At 40.1% G+C, this 10,568-nt stretch overlaps 1 long non-coding RNA gene across 1 annotated transcript; it reads left to right on the top strand.

Annotated features, from left to right (window-relative positions):
- The first annotated feature begins 1,178 nt into the window (after positions 1 to 1,178).
- Positions 1,179 to 10,273, top strand: LOC310833924. The gene is made up of 3 exons (XR_014559005.1): positions 1,179 to 1,346; positions 8,023 to 8,088; positions 10,216 to 10,273. It is a non-coding gene; the product is annotated as an uncharacterized lncRNA (long non-coding RNA).
- The last annotated feature ends 295 nt before the right edge of the window (positions 10,274 to 10,568 follow it).

The following is a 10,568-nucleotide window of genomic DNA, read 5'->3' as shown; positions in this document are numbered from 1 at the left end:
AAAATAAACTTTTAAGCAAGATGTTGCAATTGCAAGCCACACTTGAGAAACACAAATTGGGGAGCTAGGAGTTAAGTCACTAATTACAGTTTATTTATCTTCCTTATATTGAGTTTGGCAGTTCTGACTATCTTTTCACTGTACAGTGCTGGAGGTCAATTAGGATTCAGCTGATCCTGGAGTCAGTTGACAATGATATTTATAATTAGATGGAGGGAAAGTGAAGGAGCCGATGTTTTCTCTTTCTCTCCCTCATTAGGGCTGGTTGGCTCAGCCAGTTTTATTGCTAGCTTAAAGTCAAGGAAAAAGGTCATGTGATTGTTTCCTAAATGAACTGTTTTGCAAAGTGCTGTTGTCTTTTTTATGGATGTCTCCATCCTTCATAAAAAGTAACAGTTCTTATTTTAAAAAAGAGGGGGAGGAAAACCCCACCATTCCTCATAGTTGACAGTTGAGATGGGTCATCTACACAAGGCTTTTGGCCACCAAGACTTAGGTAGAGATACTTTTAGGGAGGAGCCACACTGTAAATTTAGAGTGCATACACCATACATTTAAAGCACATGATGTCTCCCAAAGAATTCTGGGAACTGTGCTTTGTTCAGGACACTGGAAATTGTAGCGCTGCAAGGGGAAAATACAGTTCCCAGGATCCTTTAGGTGAAGCTATGTGCTCTAAATGTGCATTGGATGTGCTTTAAATATAGGGTGTGGATCTGTCCCCTTTTAAAAGTACTCCTGTGTTTGTTTCTGAAACAATAAGGGCTGGGTTCCCCCGACCCCAGTTTGCCTAAATAAACCAGAACTTGCCATGTGCATGAGAGCAGAATTTGCTTCTGGAAGATTCTCCTCAGAATTCTCCTATGCAAATTCGGATGAGAAATGTTCCCCAGATAATCTCTGCATATTCAACATGTTGCCCATTTTGTGTGCTCAGTATCCAAGTTTCAATAACCGATAGACACCTGCCTTTTGAAGACAGCCTGCTTCTTTTTTGTACTGCCTTGTTGCTCTTTCCACTGAATTGCCTAAAAAGGGAAATCTTTTAACATCCTAAAATCAAAAACCAATGGGGGGAGGCTTGGTGGGGGGAGAGTGCCTGTCTCTGCAATGTTGAGAGAGCTTGCATGAAGAAAGATATCTGGTATTTGATCAGCAACATCTCATGTTACTTTTGTACAGGCTTGAAAGTTAAGGTTCGACTGCATTTGAAAACTAGCGTGCAGCAGGATTTTGTTTGGCGTCCAAGGCTGCAATCCTCCGTGGGGCTCTCCTTCCTGTTTCCTGAGCCCCAAGATCTTCTTGCAGTGTTGCTGTACCAGGGAGAGAAGAGGTGCTGTGGCAAGGTGAGTCGGGGACGGACGGACCAATTTTTGGAAGGCTTGTGGGACCTTCACAGAATGATAGCAATAATAATAATAATAATAATAATAATAATAATAATAATAATAATATTTTTTTATTTATAACCCACCCTTCCCGGTTCAAAAAACCGGGCTCAGGGCGGCTAACAACAAATTTAAAATACTTAATTGTAGAAGCAGCATAAAATACAGTATAAAAACATGAATAACAATAAAGTTCAGAAAGCAATTTGGGGGAAATCCATCTAATAAGCATTAGATAGTCGCCAGGGCTAACTGGTTGAATTAGTCCTACTTGGGCCAGCGGAGAATTAGCTGTGGAGTCTCACTGTTGCCTGGGACACCTCAGAAGAACAGCCTCCCCCCACTCAGTAAAATAATTATTTTTAAATTAAAAAATGTCAAATTCTTGGGGTTGGGTGTGCAAAAACCTTTGGGCAGGGAGCAGATCTGGTCCATGGGCTGTTTGTTAGCTGTCCCTCCTGTACATAGTTGCTTGGGAGTAGGGAAGGAGGAGAAAGTCGATTCAATTTTCATTTAAAGGCGAATCCACCTAATTTGCACTTCTGAAACAATACACACATGGAAAGACAGCCTGCCTTCAAAATGTGCGTGTCTCTGAATTTTACTGTGCAATTCTCCAGACAAGTACAGCAATGTGCATAAAAATGCATATATTTGGGCAAAGTGTGCATAAGATGCATATTAGTGACATGTATCACTAGTGACATGTATCATTTAAATTTATATCCTGCCCTTCCTTCTGAAGGGGCCCAGGGGCAGCCAAAACACAGACAATTGAACAATTAAATATCTAAAAACACTTCCAATATAGATGGAGACCAGGAAATATCTTTGCAAAAATGGGTGCATTTGGAAAAATTGCATGCAAAGGTGTGAATATTAGGAGAAATTAGCACTGAAATGCTGGTGAATTTTCACAAGGACTTAAAAATGGAAAAAAAAATCATAAACTGATGTTGAAATCTGGAGGGTGGAAGTTCATACTGGAAAAATGAGAAACAAAATGGATATGGCTAGATGCATCTTTCCCTACCTGAGATTCAATCCCATTGAATTCATTCAGGTTTTCTTCTAAATAGACATTTAAAAGATTGCAGTGTAACAGGTTTTTGATGGAGAGCATGCAGAGGATGCCTGAAGGACAGCTTGACCTGGAGGAACACTATTAGTAGGCCCCCCAGGCTACAGAATTCTGGCTGCCTGCCCTCAAGAAGTTGAGCATTGTGTGTCACACAATTGGTCCATGCCACGGAACACTCTTCCAGCAGAGATTTGGCAGGCACTCTCATTTATTTAGTTGTTCTTGTTTTATTTTTATTATATATTTTGTATTTTTATATTGTGATTTTATCTTGGGAACTGCCCTGAGACCTGCAGGTATAGGGTGGTATACAATATTATTATTATTATTATTATTATTATTATTATTATTATTATTATTACTGCTGCTATTATTTACTTTCAGACATCTCTTAAAGACTTTTTGGTGCAAACCTATGTAGTTTAATTTTTGATTTGTCAGTCACCTGCCTATCTATATTATTTATTTATTTTATTTTTAAATAACATTTTATAGTCTGTATACGGTGGTATAGAAACACTTTTATGAATTAAAAAGGTAAAAAGATAATAAGGGCATTTAGTCTTTGTAAGCCACTTTGAGCTTCTTCATTCTTACGATCAATGGCATATCCATTTTGTAGAATGGTAATAATGATAATAATAATAATAATGATGATGTTGATAAACAGCTGAGAGATTCTACACCTGTCACAATCAAAACATGTCTAAAGCGCATGATAATTTTTGAGCTAAACAGTTCATTCTCACCTTGTGAATTCATATCCAGATATCTGCATTCCAATTTACAAATCAGAGAATGTTGGCCAATTATTATTATTTTTCCATTTTTGTCTGCAAATCTTAATGACCTTGGTTTGGTTAGTTCAGTTTGCAACGTTATGATTTTGTAAGGTTAAAATGCCAGAGACCACCCTGCCGAACCTTAAACGGTTGCTTAACTATCCATTAAAAGCCTTCACTCAATTCTCTCCAACCAGAAGCCTATGGAAAGCTGGCAGGTAGGACCTGAGCACAAGAGGATTCACACATACACCAACATCCATAAAAGGAGTGGAATCAGAAAAATAAAACAACAATACTTTGAAAGAGCAGAAGACAGCAGCAGTGAACAGGGAAAAGGGGAGAAAAGCAAGGCATTCTTTTCTCTGACTCCCTCCCCTAGCACAGTGTGGGGACTCACATAAAGGAAACAACACGGTCCCTATTTATGGGAACAGGTCTACTCCAGGTCAGTGCTGGAAAGTTAGCTGTAACTTGGGATAATAATAATAATAATAATAATAATAATAATAATAATTATTTATACCCCGCCCATCTGTCTGGGTTTCCCCAGCTACTCTGGGTGGCTTCCAACAAAACATTAAAATACAATAACCTATTAAATAGAGACTGCAGTGGACTTGCCAATATTAAGGTGAATGGTGGCTTCCCTAGAAATTGTCTCTGGGTGCCCAGTGCCAGGAACGGTGCTCTATAATATATAATAAATTTTTATTTATACCCCGCCCTTCCTGGTTTAAAAACTGGGCTCAGAGCGGCTAACAGCAAATCTAAAACATTGATTAAAATGCAACTTAAAAACAGCATAAAACAGCTTAAAATACAACATAAAATACAGCATCAATATCAATAAAATTCAAAAATTCAGGGGTCATTTGGGGGGACGGGACACAAACAAACAAACAAAAAACCCAGTCAGTAGACATCAAATGATCACCAGGGCTAACTGGCCAAGTTGGTCCTACCAGGGCCAGCAAGGAGACCAGGGATGAATTTAAATGTGGGGTCCCAGAAAGGGTTTCTTTATAGAAGAGGAAAGGGGAAAGGGAATAGAGGACCAGGCTAATTCAAATTCAAGGCCAAGCGGAATAGCTCTGTCTTACAGGCTCCGCGGAAGGAGATAAAGTCCTGCCTTCTGAGACATGCTTAGCAGCACAATCTGCCCTTCCCACTTTCACCTGCACTGCGGGACATTTTAAAAATATGTAGGTTTATAAATTATTGTGGCCCTGTCTTCTCTTCTGGTCTGTTCTCAAACATCATGAGTATACTACTTTACAATAGACCCATTGTAAATTCAACATGTGCACAACTGCAGCAACACAGAGACAAGAGAGAACACATCTTTATAATAGTGCATATGTAGTTCAGGGACTGCCAAACTTTTTGGGCCTGTGAACACATTGGCAATGGGTACCACTGTCATGGGTACCACACAACCCTAATTTGAGCAGGGAGAGGGGCCAGTGGGTACCAGGGAAGGTCTCTCTAGGTTCATATGCACCTGCAGGTATCACATTGGCCATCATAGTTTAACTATGAAATTGGTTGCCATTAAGATGTGGTGGTGGCCACAAACCTGCATAGCTTTCAACCTGCTGTTCATCCTAAGCTTTTGATTATCTCGCAAGGTTGTTTGGGCAAAGGACCATAGCTTATGGAAGGGAGAGCATCTATCGTGCATACAAAAGATCCCACGTTTAGTCTCAAGGTAGGGCCAGAAAATATTTTTGCCGGTCAGGATAGATGATACTGAGATGGGAGGATGAATGGTCTCAATGCAAGGCAGCTTCCTAGGTCCCAGATACTTAAAAATCACATCTCCAAATGCATAACACTGGTTTAAAATACTGAGGGGTTTTTTTATTTTAAAAAAACTCACGATTTTGGAGATGCTTTAATTTGCCGGCTTGTTGCTGGGCCTTTGGGACACAAACTGTAGCCATGATGCCAAGATTTTCTTTACAGCCAGGAGAACAAGATTTTTATTATTATTATTATTTTTAAAAAACTTCTTCTTTTTTGAAATGCCAAAGGCTCCTTCCTCCCCCCCTCTTTTTTTTTTTTTTTTTTACACCACTGAAAATGCGGGATCTATTGTAAAGATAAATTTCATACGATGTGTCAAAATACTGAAGCCAGAGCCAGTTGGCTGCTTTGGCTAGCATGACCAAATGCCAGCACAATGAAACCTCCTTGTCTAGGAAGACCTCATGCTGAATTAGAAGCTGTTGCTGCATTACAGAGCGAATTCGTCTTTCTTTTGTGTTGGCTTTGCCAATAGACAACACATTTTAGGAGACAATGGAAATTTTCCATCTTTCCTTCGTTCCCACTTTCTGATGAAGAAGCTTCTCACCTGAAGTGGATGGAATGGTCAAGAAAGGTGCCATTGTGGAGACATTTTATACATGACGCTGGTACGAAATGAAGGTCACGAAGAACAAAAGGAACGTAGAAGGATCCCTCGGCCTGATGGTGTTTTATGTCACTCGAAGGTACTGGCTCAGCAGAAAGTGGTGATGGGGTTGTCATCCGCATATTGTGATGGATGATGCTCCAGCAAGAGTTTCTAAGAAAGCATTTCTGAAATGCTTTCAGAAATGCATTCATCCTTTCGGTGAGCGTGGGAGCTGCAGGCCAGCATTTCTCAACCTGCCACCTTCCAGATGTTTGGGACTACAGTTCCCATCTTTGCTGGCCATCGGCCAGGCTGGTCAGCAAATTAGATGTAGTCTAAAACGTATGGAAGGCTTCAGGAAGGCTGCTGTAGGCAACCACTGGGCAACTCCATCAGTGACAGCAACAGAACAAATGAGGCTGCAGGACCCGCCGTAACATTACAGCTGCAATCTCAAGCGTGCTTAGCAGAAAATTAATAGGATTGAATTCAGTGGGACTTCCCCCTGTTTAAATATGCTAAAGGCTGGGACAGGGGACTTTCAGCCCTCTGGTTGTTGTGGGACTGCAATGCCCATCATCCCTGACATGGCTGGGACTGATGGGAGTCCATGCAGGATGGGAGGGCCACACAGGCTGTTTCCTAGGGTATTTCCATTATAACATTGTCATCTGGATCCAGTGATCCTTTTTATGTATGGAAACAGCATTGCACATCCAAAGCTATCCATTAGTGATGGGAGCCAATGTGCTCATGCATTTCTTCACATTGGATACTACTTCTTGATAACACTGTACTATGGTATTTGTCCAAATGAAGCTGTACAGAAACCAGCCTTGGGTCAAGGTGTCATCTAAAGATAAGTTGTATGGATGAGACTTTTGGATGAAAAGTCTTAGTATGTACTCAAGGGAATTGCATCAGGCTTGGTGACTAACTGCTACATAGCACAGTTGCTCAGGTAAACTCAGTGAGGAACACAGGAACCTACTTATTTGTTTCATGGCATATACAAGCCACCTTGAGCATTTAAAATGGAAAAATCATGTATTATTTAAATAAAACCATAAATGAACTATAACAGCCTTGGCTATCTCTTGATCTTCTGCATGCATTTTTCATTGATTTCTTTCCGTTTTCCACCCTCAGAATGATCACAGAAATAAAATATCATATTTAACAATTCCCAAAATGACAGCAAGTATGCATCCATTTAAATAGATCTGAATCTTTTCCAGATTTGTCTTCCAAGCATCACTTAAGAAACTGTTTGTTCAGTTTCGTATGAGGAGCTGCCAAAATATGTAGTGCCAGATCTGGTCTCTCATTGCAAAATAAAAGTGTGGTCACTTAACAGTATATGCAAAGAAAATTTCTGTTTTGCAAAAAGTTTAAAATGTTGTTTTAGGGGTGGTTTTCTCCCCCCCTTTTTTCTTTCAAAAGTAAATTGCTGTGTTGAGCTGCTAAGAACCAACTGGGTTTTGTTCAGCTTTTCACGGCTTACTGCAAATGTATTTAACTATGGTCCGGGGATTTACAGTCTCTAAGCTGATGTGCTGAGCTGTAGCTTACGCTCATAATGATTTTTCTGGCATAATAGGCTGTCAAAACAAATCTGCTTCTATATTTCTGTGTGCTTGCATTTTCGTCCATCCCTTTCGTCCAGATTTTCGTCCATCCCTTATTAAACAAGGATTTTATTTTTACCTATAAGGGTGTGTCAATTTTAATGTGGACAATAATCACCGACGTCAAAGGAAAAGATTGGGAATCAAGATTCAGAAGTAATGATTATATTAGCAGTTTTGCACATTGTGCTCTGCGCATAATGTGTGGTGTAAGGCACAAAGAAATATTTCCTGCTCGAAATGTTAGGCACAATATTATCATGTTAAGAAGGGAGAAGAGCTTTCCGACCTCCCTACAGAAGCACACACCATATTATGCTGAATTAGAAGAGGAGTAAGGTACAAACAATATAATTTTTTTAGCTTCTTGGCACTTTATGAAAAGATCTCTCAAATAAAGAACTTAAAAAAGCAGCCCAATCCAATGTTGGTTTAAGTGTGCCTAACCCTTTGAAATCAATTGATTTTGCACGCCTAATTCTGCGTAGCAATGAATTGAAGAGACTCTAATCCCAGATCAAGGAGAATATGTTACTGAGGAGTCTAGAGGGACTTGGCTATTATTTTATTTTATTTTAATTAATATTCTTCATGTATGCTTTGCTTTTTTGATTCAAAGGTCTACCACGTTTAATTACTTAAATTTCTTGCGTTCTGAAGGGCAAAGCAATCACACTGGACAGCAGTATAATACCAAACACTGAATCCTATTCTCTCTCTCTCTCCGTTGAAAATGTTTTAGAACAAGCTCTGCAGGAATGTTCAGCTCTCATAGGTCAGATATAATGAAGAGACAATGTAATCACAGGTAGGTACAAAAGGTACACACAGCAAAAGAGTTGGGGGGGAGGAATAGTTGATATTTTAGCAAATTATTTTATATATTTTAGCAAACTATTTTAGCAAATAGTTGATCATTTAGCAAAGAAAGGATTCACCTTGTGTGTTCTGTTGCTCTGTGACTTGTACTGGGTTCTGTCTGGAATCTTCTGATATTCTAGGTATCTGACTTGATTCAAAATGCTACTGAGTATAGAAGCTGTATTTATGAAGGGGCAACGTCCAGTTGTGTTTTATACCGGTTTATCAACTGGGTTCAGCTGTCATATGAATCGAATGAAGCTCACATAGAGAGACTTTGGACACACAGTATGATGACAGAGTGATCCAAAAGCACAACCACCTCCCATTTTGCTCTTCCTCTGACATATCCCCATAGGCATTATTTTCACTGCCTCCACACCTAATATCCCATACTTAACTTTCAACCTTTGCCAAACAGATGCACTCTGTATAGCAGGAGGGCTACTGCCAAGGAAAATATAACGCCGCCATCATAACTGAGCTCTAGTCTTAATTTTGCATATGATCGGTTTCTCAATATTGTTATTTCCACGAAGGGTGTAATTTCCAGATAATAAAACACGGCTCTCATTTCCACCCAATTGCTGCATGATTATTTTAATGCTAAAAATACACTTAGTGGGTACAGAGTGATAGGGACCATTACCCTCCACCCCCACAAACGTTGTGCTTATCACCCCATCTGCCACCCCAAATGCTAAGCCTTAGCAACATCACTGCTTTCCAGCGTGGTTTATTATTCAGAGGGGTTTTTTTTGAGGAAAGAGAGTTAGAGGAAATACAGACATTTCGGGATTAAAGGAAGAGAGTGGAAAATGTAGACTGAGAATAAATGGCGCTGCTGTTCTGCCAAGGGCTTTGAGGTGGCTACAGCAAGTTCTCACTGTGCGTTTGTGTGGGTCTCATGTGTCACATATATATAAGGTATAAAAAGGTAAAGGGACCCCTGACCATTAGGTCCAGTCGTGGCCGACTCTGGGGTTGCGGCACTCATCTCGCTTTACTGGCTGAGAGAGCTGGTGTACAGCTTCCGGGTCATGTGGCCAGCATGACTAAGCCGCTTCTGGCGAACCAGAGCAGCGCACAGAAACACCGTTTACCTTCCCGCAGGAGTGGTACCTATTTATCTACTTGCACTTTGACGTGCTTTATAACTGCTAGGTGGGCAGGAGCAGGGACCGAACAACGGGTGCTCACCCCATGATGGGGATTTGAACTACCGACCATCTGATCGGCAAGTCCTAGGCTCTGTGGTTTAACCCACAGTGCCACCTCAGTATCTAATGTGTTCTAAGAATAGTGAGTGATAGCCCAACATTAGCCATGCTTCGATCCATTGAAATCCGTGGATTTCAGTTACTTCTCCATTCGTTTCAAGGGGTTGACTCTGAATTCACAGCCACACCAAACTATTTAAGCACACAACTTTCCTCAAAGAAACTTGGGAACTGTAGTTTACTCCTCACAGAGATCCGATTCCAAGCACACTTTAACAAACTGCAGTTCTCAGGATACTTTGTCTAAGCTGTGTGCTTTAAATGCATAGTGTGGCTGGGACCTAGGTATGATTATAATCAGAGAGCACCCAGAGAAGGAAGATGTGAACGTCAGTTCAAAGACACTTAAGATAGCTTTGTAGGCTAGGGACATATGGCATAATAAAACATGCTATGAGGGGGGTGGGAACCCTATATATTTCAAAAATAAGAAATGGAAAATGTAGGCTTGTCCTGCATTAAACTGTCATGGAATTTGAGCACTAGGATCTGATCCCAGTTTCGGAATTCCTCTTGCTGCAGAAGAAGCAAGGCTGCTGGGGGAAAAAAGCAGCTGCCGATAAATGCTAATGGAAGGATTAGTGGACTTTAAGTTTGCTTTGAAACAGTTACTGGTGATGTCTGCATGTGAGTATCTTGTCAAAATATTTTCATTTCTGTTACCACTGTGAGATCCTCCAGGACTGGCTCCCAGAATTTTACTCACTGTATTACAGACTCTATATGTTAAACAAATTTAGATATATATTTTTCAAAGACTTCATTATGATACAAACATACATTCTTCTTAAAAGGACTTGTTTAGGAGGTGATGCACACAAACCGGTTTGCTTTGTAATTACATGAAAGGTAGGACAAATCGTTTTTGCATGTGTCTTATTTGGGTATTCTTTGTAGTGCAATGAATAGAATATTGTGCAGTGTGAAGGAGACCAAGATCATATGCCTGTTCAGCCATGAAACTCCCTGGGTAGTATTTGGAAAGGTACTATCCACCTCACCTACTTCATAGGTAAACTGTAATTGACTGGATAGAAACTATAAAATATAATGCACATTTAAGATTTTGTAATTTCCTCCACTTAAGAATATTTCCCCATGTCCACTCCCTGAAGCATCCCTAAGATATTTTGCTGCTTTTGTACAG

Source organism: Podarcis gaigeae (genome assembly GCF_964106915.1).
Source record: "Podarcis gaigeae genome assembly, chromosome: 1".
NCBI lineage: Eukaryota > Metazoa > Chordata > Lepidosauria > Squamata > Lacertidae > Podarcis > Podarcis gaigeae.
Note: the sequence above shows the minus strand (reverse complement) of the source record. Positions and strands in the feature narration are given on the sequence as shown.